At 39.9% G+C, this 18,997-nt stretch overlaps 1 protein-coding gene across 13 annotated transcripts in view; it reads right to left on the bottom strand.

Annotated features, from left to right (window-relative positions):
• LOC100774629 (bone morphogenetic protein receptor type-1B) overlaps positions 1–18,997 on the bottom strand; it is a 308,818-nt gene that overhangs the window by 266,096 nt on the left and 23,725 nt on the right. For 2 of the 13 annotated variants that reach the window (XM_035451150.1, XM_035451154.1), the window contains exon 1: positions 16,767–16,840. The exons of the other annotated variants lie outside the window; for them this stretch is intronic. The gene's annotated coding sequence lies outside the window, so the exon portion shown is untranslated. Of the gene's footprint in view, positions 1–16,766; positions 16,841–18,997 lie in introns of those variants that run through there. 13 annotated transcript variants of the gene reach the window in all.

Raw genomic sequence — 18,997 nt, 5'->3', positions numbered from 1 at the left:
CAAACCCCAATAGGAATGAAGCTGTTCTACCATAAGTTCCCAAAACAATACACTGATAGGTTCTAGAACTGCCGGAATATGTCTTTCCTTCCTCATCTCTGCCAGGTATTAGGTGACAACCATGCAAAAGTGACTACTGCAGCAATGGAGGTTTGTTTCACATAATTCTAAGTGCTGAGGGATCCAATGAAGGGAACGATAAGGCAGTGTCTAGGAAAGGCTACTCTCCCCTCCTAGCATCTTGTGGGTGACTTACCAAATGAAAAGAACACTAGAGCAGGAGAGCAGAAAGGAGTAACATTCTAGACTGCTCGAAGAGCCTCTTCCCCTCATGACTTAACCACCTCGCAATGCTATCACATTGGCCATTTACTCTGAATGCATCAATCTGAGGGCACACAGTCAAACCACAGCTCCGTCTTCAAACCTTTGCCTTTTGTTCTCCGGCTAAACACACTAAGAACTGGATTACTTGTCTTCATAATATTAACCATACTACATTGCATAACTTCTACACAATTAACATTTTAGAAAATGAAATGAGTAGCAACAATGCAATGCCTATAACCATCTCATCTGGGCATGATGGTACATCCCTGTAATCCTTGTTCTCAGAAGGGAGAAGCAAATGGAGCAGGAATTCAAGGCCAGCCATGGCTACATAGCAAGTTCAAAGCCAGCCTGAACCCTGTCTCAAAAAATTTCATAAATACCTGTTACCTTTGTTTTCCATGGGTATCCATAGGCAGCAAAAAGAATCAGTGGAGTAAAGGATGCTGAAGCATTTAAAAATACAGTCTCTGGCATACAATTCTTTCATACATTATCGTTCAAGGATGATAGTGTGAGAGCGATGGGTATAAGCATACTGTCATCTTCCCCAAAGCCAGCAATGTATAGATGATGCTCTTATAATCCTAGGGAGCAGTAGTGCACCACAGCTTCCAGTCAGCCACAGCTTCCAACAGTTCAGAGTCCACAATCTATCCAGGGTACCAGCTTTAAAGTATGAGGTTTTCTGGTAAGATCCTCAAATGCATTCTCAATTTCTATTTTGAATCACAATGACAATCATATACATACTAGCACAAAGCAGAATGTTTTGTTGAATATATGAAGAGGTAAGAGGTGGCTCAAACAGAAGAAATAAAAACACAAGAAAGCATCAAACTTTATAAAAATAACTCCAGCCTGCTAAGACCCCGAGATGCAGATGTAAGCTGTGGGATGTAATGAGGAGCTGTGCTAGTTTTACACATCTCTTTTCTCCTTTTAGTTTAGTTTTTCCAGTTTCGGTCCTGGGGAAAGAACCCAGGGTGTTACACATGTGAGGCTAGCACTCTGTAAGTGAGCCACAGTCTTTAGTTAGCTCTCTTTAAGTGAACCACAGTCCTAGGTTAGTTCTCTATAAGAAAGCCACAGTCCTAGGCTAGCACTCTTTAAGTGAGACACAGTCCTAGACCAGCACTCTGTAAGTGAGCCAAAGTTCCAGGCTAGCACTCTGTAAGTGAGACACAGTCCTAGGCTAGCACTCTATAAGTGAGCCACAGTCCTAGGCTAGCACTCTATAAGCAAGCCACATTCCTAGGCTAGCACTCTGTAAGAAAGTCAGTCCTAGGCTAGGATTCTGTAAGTGAGCCACAGTCCTAGGTTAGCACTCTATAAGAGAGCCACAGTCCTAGGCTAGCACTCTGTAAGAAAGCCAATCCTAGGCTAGGACTCTATAAGTGATCCACACAGCCCTAGGTTAGCACTCTATAAGTGATCCACAGTCCTAGCCCTCACTTTTTCCTTACAATCACACTAGCCAGGCTGTGATGAGTCACATTCTCTGGACCAGATGAGAAAGTCAATGCTTGGAGTAACCAAGAAATTTCCCAAGACGCTGGCATCAACTGCGAATGGGTATGATTCAGTCAGCTAAAGTCCAACATCCACATTCCTCATGCTGTCTCCCTCACATCAGTAAAACAAAAATTAGTATGATGCTTGATATCCCCAACACTCCCAAAGTCAGCAAAACTAAAATAGCCCCAATACTGAGGATATGCTGCTCGTCCCAAAGAACTGTGGTGATGCTAAAGAAGCCCATATAACTTCTCTGGCAGTCCTCCCCTGAGAGCGGGCATGACGTGAGAAAACAAGTACAAAGAGAAAGCTACTGACTGCACAACACGCATAAGTCATCACAGCACCATTGACAGTTAGAATAAGCCCAGGAGCCATGGACAGACATGGGACCATAGGACCGAATCATTGCAGTCACTTTACAAAATATATGTAATCATTATCACCATACAGCAGGATGGAAGCAGGATGCAATAACCAATCAGGTTAGCAGGACTGGCTGGGGTCCAGAAATAAAAGAGAAAACTCATTAATTTGAGGAGGCTGAGTTCAAATGACTGGTGGTTAAATTCAGCTTCCCATCTGTGCCGTTATTTTAGGTGACAAATAGATTTCACACTACACTGACATCGGCAAAGTACCTTGACTACTTTGACATACTGTCAACGGTAGCTTACTTTGTACCCAACATGACACTAGGCATTTTAAATCCTTTAACTTACTTAATTCTTACAACTTTCATGTACTTAGCATTGTCTCTGGTTTACTAATAGGAAGACAAAGCACAGGAATAGGCAACTGTATACAAAAGTTCATCCAGCTGATAAACTGAGGGTCCTGTCCGTTATGCATTCCACAGCCTCCGCTCACAACTAAGCCGTTCAGCTCTTCGGCATGCATATGTGGCCCTGTCAAAAACTCAGGCTTAGCAGTAAACATCATAAGTGTGATGTTTATTATGACAGTAACACACCATGGATTTAGGAAAGCTTACTTCCTAAACTCAAATTAAACAGGAGCCATCCCTTAAATACTCCTTGCTATTTATAAAAATAGTCTGTAAACAATTTTGAGAGAATATGAATTAAACATGGACATCTCTGAGAAACACACAATAGAAGAAACCAACTTTTTCTTGTCCTTGTATCTCAATCTGTGTTTAAACATTATAATTATTTTAAGTATGTATAAGTAATTTAAATTCCATTCTATCAGCTTTATATTAACTCTATTCTCCATAGATAATCACAACATATCCAGATTTCTCCCTTGACCTTCAGACATGTACATACAGCTGCCTACTTGGTAATTCCACCCACATACCTTATAGGCACAGCAATTTAAGAAGGCTAGAACTGATCACCTATGCTTTCAAACACATTCTTGCATTCTCCATCTTGACACTGTTACAACTATTCTTTTGTCTTGAAAACAAGAGGCCGGGTGTCATCTCCAATCCTTCACACCATGTCAGACCTGTCACATGGAGAGTAGGAACTGCTCATCACCTCCACTATCAGCCTGTCTGCTCCACCATTCTCTCTCTTAACTGCATGGCTAAAGTAGCCTCTTCATTGCCTCCCATCTGAGACCACTGCAGTTGACTTTTGACATATGGGCTAAAACTATCTCTTAAGACAAGATGATGTCACACCTCTCCTAAAACTCCCTAACCTATTTAATCCATAGAAAAAGCCAACACCTTGACAGTAGCAAGACTCCATTGATGTATTCTCCGTCTCCCTCCAGGCATTATCTCCTTCCCTGTCATTCTTGTCCAGGCACACCACCATGACTGCCAGCCAGTACACATCGGTCTTGGCCGTTGGTATTCCTTACATCTGGGACAAATTCACACAGCTTCTATGGCACTACCTTCAGATCTGTCTTCAGAGGTCACCTTTTCTGAGTGACATACTTCAATCACTCTCTAAAACAGTCCTTTTCCATGCATTTCTGCATAACTCCAGTCATACCCTGCCACTTTTTACATTTTCTCCTGTATCTGATACAGTGTCCATCATCCCGACATAGCAGCAACTGCACACTAACCATGATTTAATACTCTAGCTTTATAACATAGATCATTTTTAAACATATGTTGATGCCTTGCAAATAATTCAATTAATAATTTAATTAATAGAACTAGAATAGTGGATAGAATTGTTATATGAAGTAAATCCTTCAAGGTTATATACTTTGAAATAATGTTTTCTTAGTATCCTTATATATTTTACTTTACTCTGTTTCTTTGGTTTAGTGAATGATGCAACATGTAGATTATATTTAAAATAAAGTAGTACCTTGGGTAATGAAATATATTACCCACTTGTGCATCTCGCTATCTTTTCAATTCTCATTTTTAAAAAAGTACAAAAAAAAAAAAACCACTTTAAAAATAAATTGACCAACCATAAAAGTTCGGCAATCCCCCCATCAGTCACCCTCTCCTATCTGTTTTGTTATTGTCCTCACAGTGACTGACTTGTCCTCTCTACCATGCCTCTCTTATATTTTTGGTTGTGAGCCTAGTTTTTAATGGCTGAGCCATCTCCCCAGCCCTACCTTGCCTCTCATAATACGCCCCCTAAACACCTAACAGTGTTCTGCTTCCAAAATATGGATCTTCTTATCTCATTGCACAAACGAAACCCCCAGTTTTACAGTTCCACCAGGCGAAATGAATCACTCTGTAAAACTAGCCCAACCTATTGGAACATAAACATACCCTACACTTCCTCCCTAGCCCTCCAGAGAACCCCCCCACCCTTTATAAAATCCCATGGCTCCAGTCCCACCATGATTGTCACATGTTTTGCTCTCCTGCTGTCGCTGTTAGTTGCTTTGGGTATTCTCATCAGTTCCCATTGAAAGCAAACTCTTATTGGCCCAGAGGCTCCGCCCTTCTACCTGAGACCTCCCCAGCTTCCAAGCATTGGTCTTTCCTTTTACTGCTTCCCAACTCTGAGCAGGAGCTAAGTGTTACAGTCTCAGCCCAGGAGCTTCTGAGACCTCACTGGCTGATGTTCTGGGGGAGCTGAGACTAAGTGTGAGCAAATCACACAGTAGGTAGCTGATACCCAATAATGAGAAAATAAAGCATTATCATTAGACTTGCCTTATAACCTGGAAAATGAAAAGCTAGGAAGTCTCTTAGATATAATTTCTAGCACTTCCACATCATATATCTTTGAACTATAAAAGTTAAATATTTTCAAGTTTTTAAATAGAACAAAGACTTTATGAGGATCCTTTATATCTCAGAACCCATAAATTCTATGAAAAAATAAATGTTCACACTTCTGAATATGGTAAAATTATTTTATATGGAAACACTGAAACCACAATTTAGGAGAAAACTCTTTTTGGCACTTGTTCACAGGGAGTAATAAATTATTTCCTTCTACAAATTAATGCTGTTGTGTGTGGGCCTTTATACAGAGAAAGTATTTGGTTCAAAGGTTCCCTCCTGGCCACATGTCATGACCAAGCCATAGAAGCTAGCAGTTTCAACCGTGGAGATTTATATCAAGCAGTCGGTATAAGCCTAATTTTTAAAACAGCCATTAATTCCAGTACTCAGCTTAGATCCCAGTGTGGCAACCATTCTCTTCTAGTTTTTAATCTATTGCTGTGGCAAATATCATGCCCAAAAGCAACTAAGGAGAAGCAAGGATTTACTTGGCTTTACTTGAGGTCAAGGTCCACCACTGACAGAAGTCTAGGGAAGAACTCAAACAGAACTTGAAGTAGAAGCCACGGAGGAAGCCTGCTTGCTGGCTCCCTCGAAGGCTCGTGCTTGCCTAGTTTTATCATATAGCCTGGAACCACATTCCCAGAGAAAAGTCAGCCCACTGTGGGCTGGGTCCTACTGGACAACTAACTATCAAGAAATCCTCCACAGACTTGCCCTAAGCTATGTGGTAGTCACAGGCCAACCTAAGCTGTACAATCCTGCAATCGAGACTCCCTTCTCAAATGGCTCTATTCTTTGTCAAGTTGACATTTAAAGCTATCTAGGACATACAGTAAGACTTTTATTCACAGAGAGTGACTGCTAACTCAAAGACCACTGGTTATCTACAGTCTGGCATTCAGCAAACATACAGTTCTCATTCTTTGGAGTTCATCAAGGACCTCTGTCTTTGTTGCAGCCCATGGGATATAGAAAAGCATCTTCAAGCTTAAGACTCTGAGAGCCAGAAGGGCCCAGTGTCCCTGCCTTCCCCTCGCCCTTCAAGAAGCTGGATGAACATCCTAACTACCACAGATACACACCAAGGACAACAGGATCTTGATGTGCGATTGGCCAGTACCCTTGACTCACACTAAATTGAAGGACCAGCCACTGAAAACCTGCTCTGTAATTTGTGTGAAATGGAATTAAATTTCTTCTTTTGCCTAGTGGTTTAGCACAATATGATTTTGAGACAAACTTTTTCTGCAACAGGCTGCATTATGACTAACACACTCATTGGTAGTAACAAGAATTCTTATTATTCATTACACTGACTTTTGTATGTTTGAGCTACGTTTTTCTCCCTTATATTTCAAAGGAACTGAAATTTTCCTTATAACCAGGAACTTTTCCACCCAACCTAACACTTCATTGCAATATAATACATATAAGAATATGTGGGCATATGCACATTCTATAGAACTGCTGAAAATTACTGGTAACAGCTTTAAATAATCATTCCAGATTAAGGGGCTAAGGCAATGGGTAAACTGTTTTCTGTGCATGTATGAAGAACTGAACTTAAATACCCAACCCCCTCAAAAAATCCAGGTGACCTACAATCCCAGATTTCAGGGAAGCAGGGACCAGGAATCCTTAGAACAAACTGCCTAGCTAGACTAGCCAAATCAGTAAGTTCCAGCTTCAGCAAGAGAACCTGTTTCAATATATAAGATAGAGAGCAAGCAAAGACACCCAATATCAACTATTGGCCTTTACACACATGCACAGATGTATACGAAAACATACCCACAAACACACATATATACATACATGACTACCACACCTACATACACAAAAGCAATCAACAAGCAAAACTGAGTCATATCAAATTAATCTAACTAATCAATTCCTTACTTTGTGCCTGACACTAAAGCAGCCACCCAACAAACAGGATGCAAACCCCACATTCTGGGCCCACCATAGAGAAACTCTCTGTCAAAACTACCAGAATCTACTGACAACTACATGGCCTCTGCCTCCCTCCATCTCAGTCAACATTAACAAAAATGCTTTCATGGCCAACTTGACACAGTAAGGAAGTTAGGTTTAAGAAAAAGCATTCAGTATTCTTCAATCAAACTAAATGGAAGTATATTTAAAAGTCATTTCACAACATGCACTGTCTGGAAAATTATTTGTTGACTTGCAATAGTTTCCAAAATATAGCACCAATTATTAATATCTAGGCAATGAGACTATCAGAAAAATCGTACCATATGAGGAATGAGAGCTTCTGTGTCAAGTAGAAAATATTATTCTGTTCCACTATTATTATGCCTAAAGCTTTTCAGATATGTACTTATCCATTTTCTTCATTCTATATATAACTCTATGGTTAGTATATGTGAGGATAAGGACATTTCAAAACCTAAAAAGTCTAGGACAAAGGAGAAATGAGTAATCCATGCCTGGGTTAAAAGCCAGGATTTTCCACACTCTTCAGCTATATGCACACTCCTTTCCTTCGCCAGCCCCAGTCAGAACTGACCATCTGATCTATAGCCCCTGTCAGCCTTGGTGAGCAGCACTATAGGATGAATGCTAACTGCATTATAGACTTGTTTCACTCTGGCTGGTTGACTCCAACCCCTGCTACTGGGAGGAAGGTTCTCCCACAGCCAAGCCCCAGCTCTCAGGTATTTTCAACAAAACAAAAGCCTCTTATTCCACAGCAAATTAAAAGGAAGGCTTTTCCTCCCACATATATTTACACATTTTGCAAATACACATTCTTTTGTTCCCCATTTTTATTTAAATTAGAAACGAGATTGTTTTACATGTCAATTCCAGTTCCCTCTTCCTCCCCTCCTCCCCTGCCCCCCACTAACACCCTACCATATCATTTTTGCTCCCCAAGGAGAGTGAGGCCTTCCATAGGGGGTTTAGAGTCTGTCATATCCTTTGGGATAGGGCCTAGGCCTATTCCCTTGTGTCTAGGCTCAGGGGGTATCCCTCTATGTGGAATGGGCTCCAAAGTCCATTCCTATGCTAGGGATAAGTACTGGTCTACTACAAGAGGCCCCATAGATTTCCAAGGCCTCCTCACTGACACCCACGTTCATAGGGTCTGGATCAGTTCCATGCTGGTTTCCCAGTGATCAGTCTGGGGACGAAGAATTCACCCTTGTTCAGGTCAGCTGTTTCTGTGGGTTTCACCATCCTGGTCTTGACCCCTTTGCTCATCACTCCTCCTTCTCTGTAACTGGATTCCAGTTCAGTTCAGTGTTTAGCTGTGGGTATCTGCTTCTACTTTCATCAGCTGCTGGATGAAGGCTCTAGGATGGTATATAAGTTAGTCGTCAATCTTGTTATCAGGGGAAGGAGGGCATTTAAGGTAGCCTCTCCACTGTTGCTTAGATGGTTAGTTTCTGGACATTTCTTGGGGTAACACTAACCAAACAAGTGAAAGAACTTTATAGGAAGAACTCTGAGTCTATAAAGAAAGAAATCAAGGAAGATACCAGAAAATGGAAAGATTTCCCATGGTCTTGGATAGATAGGATCAACATAGTAAAAGTGGCAATCTTGCCAAAATCTATAGTCAATGAAATCCCCATCAAAATACTGGCACAATTCTTCACAGATCTTGAAAGAACAATACTCAACTTTATATGGAGAAACCCAGGATAGCCAAAACAAGCCTGTACAATAAAGGAACTTCCGGAGGTATCACCATCCCTGACTTCAAGCTCTATTATTCAGCTATAGTCCTGAAAACAACTTGGTGTTGACACAAAATAGACAGGTAGACCAAAGAAATCGATTGAAAACCCTGATATTAACCCACATACCTATGAACACCTGATTTTTTGACAAAGAAGCTAAAGAAATACAATGGAATAAGGAAAGCATCTTCAACAAATGGTGCTGGCATAACTGGACGCTGGCATGTAGCAGACTGCAGATAGATACAAGTCTATCGCCATGCACAAAACTTAAGTCCAAATGGATGAAAGCCCTCAACATAAATAAATATACTTTCTTTCAGTGACCAAAATATATCTCATAGAAGCAATGAGCAATTTGACAAAAATTATGTGTAACTTAAGAAATTTTTATTAAAATATTGCATTATCAATCAGTATTACATTTTATCCAAAAAGAAAAGTTACCTAAATGTTATTAAAGAAAATACTAAATAAATACAAAGAAATACTAAAATTAGGATTTAATTTCTTTGGTCATATTTTTGCTCCCATATATGACATATAGAGGCCAAGTCTCAGTTTCTCCTAGGACTAATATTCTCTATTTAATTACAGATTTTTAAGTCTTCCTATATTCCTTTTATAGACACAACACATTTCATTTTCTAGATCACAGGAGAACTCATAAACCAGTACTAATAATAAATTACTTGAGACAAGTACACATTCCGGCTCTTTCTGTCCATAATGAAATTCATAATTATGCAAATATAAATATTATTAATGTTTTACTCTCCATCTGCAGAGAGTTGACACAAAAGAGGTCCTAAATAAATCCATTTGCCTGAAGCCAAGGGAAATATTTTCTTCTCACATTTAATCGGAAGAGAAAATGTTAGCTGGATCTAACAAAAGGCTGACTGCTTAGGTGTGTGTTCCACAAAATACTTTCCACATCACATAAACCACATTACCAAAAAGTAGTTCCCAAAGAAAATGATTTCTATCTTGAGTTCAGTTCAAAGTAAACATCAGTCAGTAGATTTGAACTATACTTTGAAAATAATTTCATGCAATCTGGTAACATTCCTTGAACACACACACACACAATACACATAGAGACAAACATAAAATATATTAAGCAATCTTTCAAATCCTTCATTTCTCTTTAGTTTTAAGCTCTAATTGGCCCAGCCAGGACCCTACCATGGATGTTAAGTATAGCTAAAGCTACAAAACTATTTTCTAATCATAATTCATAGATACATAATTTTTGTCTTTAAGAAAGACTGTGTGGTCAAGATCTAACACTTCTGTATTTTACTGAAGGACTTTTCAGACCTTTAGTTGATCAATATTGTTGTGACTCTCCCAAGTCATATAAACTCGTAAATTCATTTGAAAGGAAATGGTTTGAACTTCCCCTCAGCCTCACTTACAGAAAGCAGTTTAGAAAGGAACAGGCAATTGTGAGAGTCATTTCTTTACTACTCAGAAGGTATCATGAAGTGCTAATGTGGGTTTTTCCTTGTGACATTTTAAGCACATGGCCTTTCCCAAATGTGGTCCTAACTTCCATCGTGGAACAATTAATATTCATCAGAGAAGAAACATTAAGCAAGAAAAATAAATATTCAACTTCTGACATTCAGAATGAGATTCTATACCAAGGCAAGAATTTGCAAATCAAATTATTATCTTCAGATTACATAAAGCAAACCCCCTTTTCTTTATTCTTCTGCCTGAGCTAAACCTTGGGGTCCTTTTGTAAAAGAACTCCATTCCACAGGGGAAAGGGGGCACGAAGCCGAGAGGTGATGGAAGAACAGTACGTGGATCTGGGAGGAATTAGGAAAAAAGGTGAGGGGCAGGGGAGGAGGGCAGTGATGGACAGGATTGAAATCCGTTATATCCATGGATAGAATACTAAAAGAATTCATAAAATTGTATTTTTAAAAACAAAAGAATTCTGTTCATGTCCAATAGTGCAGGAGCTATAGGGAAAGAAAAGAAGAGAAAAGAAGAGAAGAGAAGAGTGCAAGACCTAGGTGAGAAATGAGTAATGTTTCCAAGACAACAGACTCAATGACCTTTTAATCTGAGTTGTCTTACTGGTGGATTACTTTTTCCTTTGGTAAGCAATGAGTAATGAAGCCTTATTAGACAGCCCAGGGAGCTGGGCATGGCACTGCACACCTGTAATCACACACAGGTGGTTAAGCCGAGAGGCAAAGCCAGCCAGAACCACATTCCAAGATCATGTTTCAAGAAACAAGCCAACAAAACATCGATTTAAAAACCTCAGATCGATTATATATAAAATCCAGTATACATTTCTCCATGTATCCAACTTATTACATAAGTGAAATTTATGATCCAACAAAATCTTCTCCTCAAGTCCTACCCAAACTTCTACTAAGCCCCTTCATATGGTGTCAGTTCTCAGTCCTTCTCAGTTCCTCTGTTGAAAGTATTTAAGTAAACCCTACTGGCTCTCATAATTCAGCACAATTCCAGCTCTATTTTTCACCCACTCACCTCTGTCTTCACTGACCTCCTTGGACAAAGATAACTTTAGGCTAAACTAAACTATTAGAGATGAAAACAACAAGATGCAGCTACCATCAAATTTCTAAGAAGCCTAACAGTTTTACTTGCTTCTGAAATAGAGCCAATCTACCCAGGGCCTCTCAGCAGCAGGCTGCCTCTCACTGCTTGCTGTGGTCACAACCATAGGCACAAATGCTTCAGGGTCAAGGAAAAAGCAATGACCTACGAAAACAGCAAGCCCAACATCCAGTAAAGTCAATATTGGCAGCCACTTTCATGGTATGCAAATACTATGCCTATAAGGAAAGTATTCCTCCCAAACAAAATAACCATTTGATAGTAATTTACCAATTTGCTTTAATATATATATATATATATATATATATATATATATTATATATTATATATTAAATTCCAGGTTATTTTTATTCTCTTTTCATATTTATGCAAAAATCAAAATGTCTTAAAATCAATAATTTAAATTTAACTCCCACATCTCTATCATTTAGATAAACAATTGCAAAAACTTAGTTCAAATCCAAACACTAATTACAGCTAGCAGACCTTGAACAAATTAAATTTTCAATGTCTCAAGAAAGAGAGTAGCATTGCCTATAAAAAAAAAAGGGAGGGTGTTCTAATTCACGAAGCCATTACAATTACAGAAAGAAATGACACACAGGCCTTGCAGACGACTCAACTGGTACCCACCATGTGTGATCCACATGGTAGAAGGCGGGAAATGACCACACTCAAAATCTATCCTCTGACCTCTATATATGCTCTGTAACATGTACATGAGCATATGTACATATACACATGTCCTCACATACACACATAAATGTTTTAACAATTAAAGAAATAATACATTAAATCACGTAACACCATCTCTAGCAGCTGCTAATGCCAAGTGCAATAAGCAAAGGCAGTGTAGAAAGAGGAATGTGGGCTGAATTGCACAGTGAGGGCACCAGGGTGACAGTGAGACACACTATAATGGCCCTAGGTTGAGAGGGAAAAGGAAGAGGATAAAGAATTTCCAGAAAGAAAAAGGTAAGAAACTCAATTTCTGAAGCCACGGGGCATTTGATGGTAGGTAGGCAAACTTGAACTCCTAGGTTGGTGAAGTCAGGCTGCTCAGATTCCCTGGCCTCTCCCCCCACCATGGTCACTCTCTGCTCTGGGTGCAGGTCTTTGCACACCCTTTCTCTCCCACACACACTTGAAGCTCTAGCTCAAACCCCGAAAGCCCAGAAAAGTGCCTATCCCCATCTCTCATTTTCCTGTGGGCTCCTCTCAGTGACTTTTGAAGAGCTGCCATTGTTTGCATCCTAGTTTTCACTGCTCATGAAATGTTTTCACATAAAGCCTTTTCATTCCAATAAGTGAAAAATCTTAAAGGACAGGATTATCATCAGAAAAGGAGGAAATTGCAATCAACTCACTCTAGGTGTTTCAGTCTCAAAACCACCCAGTCAAAGGTAACACATTAGAGATTTTCCTTTTACAGAGAAGTGTGCTCAAGGCCAAAGGTGATGAACAACTGGCATGAAGTCACAGCAATAACAAATGGAGAGGCAAGCCAGACAGTGCCGCCATCCAACTCCTGCCTTCCACGACTGCCCACTTACTCTACAAGAGTAGTTGGCTCAATTTAATTGCTTAATAGACTGTCTTATTCACTAAACAGCCACTTGCTAACCAAAGAAAATAATAAAACAAGGGAAAGACCTTAAAATAGATTTGGTTCCCACCACAAGTAAATATCTAAATAATCCTTGAAATAAACTTGTGTGATTGAATTATTGACCAGTCCTGAAACAGCATAAATCATCTCCTACATACTCTTCAAAACCAACTCTACACTAAAACAAAACTTCGTGTCTGAATCGAAAAGTTCTGCCTGCAAGATGATTTCTGACTATAAATCAGTGGATCTACCAAAAGAGCAATTACTGGCTTAGTCTAGCCAAGGAGGCCCTGCAAACAGTCTGGAACTTCTAGTAGACACAGCCCTGAGAGGATGGCTTCTACAGGAGACAGCATTGAAGAATGGGAGAAAAGTCCACGGCCATCCTGCTGCTCCACCTAACCCGGATCAGTCCAATCAAATTCTACTTTAGAATGCAATACTGAAGTGAATGAAATGCACACAAGAGGGAGACTCAGTTTCACTTGCAGGAAAATCAATTTTTTCAAGAAATTCTTTTAAAGAATCTGATACTCATGTTTTCTTTTGGAATGTCTTGATTTTTCTCCTCCAGAGACTGAGGCATAAGTTGGCCTTGGTATCCAACAATCACTGTCGATCTATTGAATTCTGCAAATCAAATGGAAGGTCAGATCTTTCAGCCCTCAGGAGAAGCGAGTGACCACCCCTCTTGAACAAAAGGTGGTCTATACTAGAAAATGACACTCTTCATATAGACTGGGAATGCTAGCCACAGTGTTTCTTCTACTTCAGAGTTGGAAAAAAAACTTTAGGTTGTCAGAGAAACACATGAAACACCCCCCAGTGTTTAAATGTTGTCACTTAAGTACCATGGGGTCTCACATGTGCCAAGTATCTTTGTGAGACACAGCTCCTCTGTCTTGCTCCCTGTATGGTGCTTTCTAGGGAGCAACGTGGTTGCTGGTTCTCCAGAGTGAGATTCATTCATCTATTTTCAAACATGGTGTGAATGGCTTCTTCAGTCACAAGGGCTCAAGAGTAGATCTTACTCTGAAACTCTCAAACTCTCCCACAGTCAACACCTTAGGTTATCAGCTCCTCAACTAAACACTCAGAGGCCTTGACTGACAGACACATGTCACCACAAACGTTATCACTTAGGACAGAGGCATCAGAACCTGCCAAATGTCTGTCAGTGAGTAAAGACATGACGGGCATGACGCTTCATGTCTTCAGAGCAAATGGATGAAGTGACAAGAAAAGGCCGGTGAGGTAATATCATTGGACGAGTTGGGTGGTAATTAGAATGTAACTGTTAACTATATTTCTGGAGATCTGTAACTAAAAGAGACAGTACAGACTCCTTTTGCTAGACTAACATTCTTTGAGAGCTACAGGACCCACTTAGTTTGAAATAGTAGCAAACCCTTCATAAAACTACAAACACCCTTTTACCAGAATTGCTTTCTACTGAGAAATTAAATTAATTTAATTAATTAAAATAATTAAAACAGTAACAACAGAGATATTGATATCAAATCCCATGGGGTTCTATACTCTTACCAAAGAAGTTGAACCAAAGCATACATTTTCATTGGTAAAACTCACTCTGGGTAGGAAGATAGTTCAATAGGTCAAGGGTTTGCAATACAAGCATGAGAATCTGAGTTTAGATGAACAGAACCTACTTGAAAGCTAGGGTCAGCAGCATCCCTCTGTAACTCCAGCACTGGAGTAGGGGACAAAGACAAGCAGATCCTGAAGCTTGCTTACTAGCCAGCCTGTATAGCCAAAATGGAAAGTTCCAGATTTCATGAGAAATCCAGTGTTAGAAATGATAAGATGAAGAATGATAGGGAAAGAAATCTGACATAAGCTCCTGGTCTACTACCTTCACACACACACACACAACACACACACACACACACACACACACACACACACACACACACACAAACACACACACACAAACACACACACACACACACACACAAATACACACACACAAATACACAAAGACACACACACACACACACACATACACACACAAAGACACTTAATCTACAAAAGTGCCTAGATTTAAATATGACCCCCACTGTTCATGAAATTTGACCCTTAAATCACAACTGGTTTTCCCTATCTCTACAAAACATTAAAATTGGGTGATGTCTATAAAGCAATAGTTACAATGCTCTATGTGATAAGCGCAATGCTTGGCATATCTTAAACACTAAATATCAACTATTGCAATGAAGACACCATGCAATTACATAATGAGCTGTTTCCTGGCATCATTATTGGAAACCAAAGTAATTGCAATGGCAAATGGTCTGCATCCAATGTCACAAGTGACAGAGGCAGTTGATATTGTTGGCATCTGATGCTATTTGTCAGTCAGATTAACTTACGTGAATGTTGGCCAAACATGCCTTTTAATAAGCATCATTCACAGTGTGTATGACAAATAAAAATGTGTGAGCTCCACACAATCCTACTCATTCAGAAGCTCTCCCGAAAAGACCTAGAAATGTACCTTAAAGACACCTATGGGCACAGGCAGATGGTTTACATATGCCACTCCTTAGAGATATTGCTATTGGGCAAATTCAGAAAAGGACCACATAGTCCCAGTCCCCAGCCCCAGTCGCAGACAGTGAATGCCCTGCACTCTTAATTGTCAAGCCCAAATCTTATCATGGTTTATAACTCAGTATCCAAATATCTTTTGAATATTTAATGAAATTGTTTTTTTAAACACAACACATCTACTATCACACCACTACATCTTGCAGAACACACATCAGAAATACACACTCATGCACACACATATATGTTTGTGTGTAGACATGAGTATTCATATAGAGGACAGAGGTCAATGTTGAGTGTCTTCTATTGCTCTCTACCTCTTATTTTAAAACAGGGTCATAATTGAGTGCATTTAATTTTCATTTACTTGACTGTACATCACTGCACATTTTGAGTGAAATAAACAGAAAATTTAAAGTAGTAAGCATTTTTGCATGTTAAAAGAATCAAAGCATTCATAAAAAGATACTATAACTTCCCAAGAAACAACATTTTTTTTACATACCTAACTACTGAGATATATTTTGAGTTTGTTTGTAGAAAGGAAAAACCATGCTGCCAGCACAGGAGGTATGAGGTAACCACCTCATACCTTAGATTTAGCCCAAACAAAATGGCTGTGGTAATACATAATTGGGGGAAATGAAAAGAAAAAATGTCTTCTTCCTTAGCAAACTGTAGGAAGATTGGCCATAAACTCTAGCTAACAATAGAAGGCAGAGGACCTACACAAGGAAAGCAGAAACCACACCATGCCCAGACTCCCCTTATAAGCTCCTCTGCAGAAAGTCCCAGGCCTGGAGACACAGAGAAAAATCAGAAAACACACTGAGGATCGCAAAGCATTAAAAGTCAGTCGTCTAATTGATCTTCTACTTCCAGGAATCTAAAAGCCTACCCAGCACTCAGCAGAACTGAACATTTAACAGAAAAGTGTTTAACCGTATTAACCCAACGGTGTTACAATAATACCATCTCACCCTTGTTCACCGTAACACATACCAAATGTCACATCACCTTCCCTTCAATCAAAAAGCACACACACACACACACACACACACACACACACACACGAGACATCACAATATGAAATCTATTTCTTTTTATAATGGAGACTATATGTTACTAGTTGGTCCATGCTAGAACCCTATTCTGTTTAATCACCATGGAAATAACGAGAAGCAAGGCAGAGAGACCACAAGCAGAAGCATCATCATCCTACAAGGTACAGAGTCCAGGTGAGGTCACTGCATAGAATCCAGAGAAGGAAGGGTTCTTGGGTTCTGTTTGCTTGCTTGCTTGCTTGCTTGCTTGCTTGCTTGCTTGCTTGCTTGCTTGCTTGTATGTTGTCTCCCTAAGATAAATAAAGAGATTTGGAGGCTTGGTACTTCAAGTACATCCAAAGAAATAACCAGGTCTCAGAGCCCTACCCCTACTCTACCAAGTTCTGTCTTTGACATAATGGCTTGCAAAAATCTGAATCTATTTTTTTTAATTTATGACTATTGGTTTTTAACTTGATCCTAAATTCTCTGTGGATCACAGACATGAAGTCTCTCTGAAAACAATTACAGAGACCCCCTAATTTTCAAAGCATGCCTTAAGTTGTCTAGTAGCTGCCCTGGGAGTACTATCTTTTCCACTTTAGAGGACAAGGTGCTGGCAAACACAAAAATCTTTAGTTACCTGGCTGTATTAATCGTGCAGGTATAGCAGCCACACACTTTGCCTTTCACATACATGCCACACCAAGTCACCAGCAATCAAAGCCGCAATCACTATGATACCAATCTATACCACAGCTGTTGTCAGCAACCTTACAACAAGTGATCCCTATTGGCTTCAAAGGAAAAAACAACCCACATATGAAACAACCCATCCAAAGCTCTTGTGTTCTAGACATATTGCTAGTTAAGACTTGTTTTGCTTCATTTTGCTAGAAGTCCGTCTGAAGAATATCTGATACACCAATGATTAAAGGAGGTGGCGCAACTACCAGGAAGCAAAAGTGAGGGTAAAGATGGAGGGAGACAGGGTAGAAGAAAAACCAAACTGCCTCCACCTCACAGAACCTTAGCTGGTTACAAGTCCCTAGAATAAATAGCTCAACAGAGGCTAAGTGGAAGCGATTGTCTCCCTGCTCCTTCCTGTCTCCAAACTCGCTGGTCAGAATACCTGTGGTCTCCTGAGGATACACTACATGACCTCCATAAGCAGTTGTTTGGGAAAGTTAAGGCATGGAAAAGTTCAGTGGAACAAAACATTCCCATGGATTTGCTGTGGCTTCTGCACCAGAGATCACATGAAGGCTGCTCCAAAATAAGCATGAGGAGATTAAGGTGACTTACAGCATTAAAACTGAGGCTACACTGAAAATGCACAGAGCTTAAGTACCACAAGGTCCTGAACGACTCTAAAAACTAAAAGTATACCACCAAGGGTTGAGCATAAAGCCAAATGCATCATGGGAGAGAGGTAAGTGGGTCCAGTGTAAATGAATGCCTGGTAAGAAGAAATTGGGGGGGAGAGGGGAGCAAATTTGAAAAACAGACTAAGAGAAAGATTGTCTGAAAACCACAATAACAAATCCAATCAACAGTTTAAAATTAATCCCAAGACTTGCCTAATTTTACAAAGTTCTACCAAACTGTCCAAGGACATAAATTCTAACCTTATAGAAATATACCCAAAACACTGAAAATTGTGCTCCATTTCTATATATTCCATTAGGTTTGTTTGTCTTGATCCCCAATTCTCAGAGATGATAAGAAATAAGAGAATTGAAAGCTGATCTCGTAGGATCTGTTTCCACAAAGGGTAAAAGCACTACAGATCTACAACCAAAACTGAATTAAAAGTTGAAAACTTTAAAGTGTGTGGAAGTGAACATGAGGCAGGAGTGAACTGTCCCTAGGTAGTGAAGGGAAGAACGGCCATGCTGAAACTACCATGGGGACACACACACATGACCAAAGAAAGCACAGTTTACTTAACAGCCATGGTTGGAGACCAGAAACACTTGCAACACTGAAGCCTATCACCAGGCAGGGCCAGCAGCCAGCATCCGAGCAAGGTTCAGCCACTAACAAAAGAAAAGGCAAAAGATGGACAGACACAGGCTTCGGTGGGTGAGCAACCCCCTTAATGGAAGAGGGAGCACATGAACAGCATGTCATCATGCCCATTTGGGCTGGGGAACAGTGTGCATGCCTGAATGATCAGCTTACATTAGGCCCAGAGATGACCATCACTTTGTCTAGTTTCTCATCTAAGCCCTGTAAGAATCTCTAGACGAAAAGCTCAGTGGCAACATCCTTGGGTCCCTGCCCGCTACAAGCATCTTCTTAGTCTTCCTTGTTCTTCTTCACTACATTTTGATGCCTTTCCTTTATTTACAACTGTGTGTCCACATCTATAATCATCAGCAGCATGCAACACTGAGCTCAATAGCCA

The sequence above is a fragment of the Cricetulus griseus genome (genome assembly GCF_003668045.3).
Source record: "Cricetulus griseus strain 17A/GY chromosome 1 unlocalized genomic scaffold, alternate assembly CriGri-PICRH-1.0 chr1_0, whole genome shotgun sequence".
Classification (NCBI taxonomy): Eukaryota; Metazoa; Chordata; class Mammalia; order Rodentia; family Cricetidae; genus Cricetulus; species Cricetulus griseus.
The sequence above is the reverse complement of the archived record's forward strand: the minus strand, read 5'-3'. Positions and strand labels throughout refer to the sequence as shown.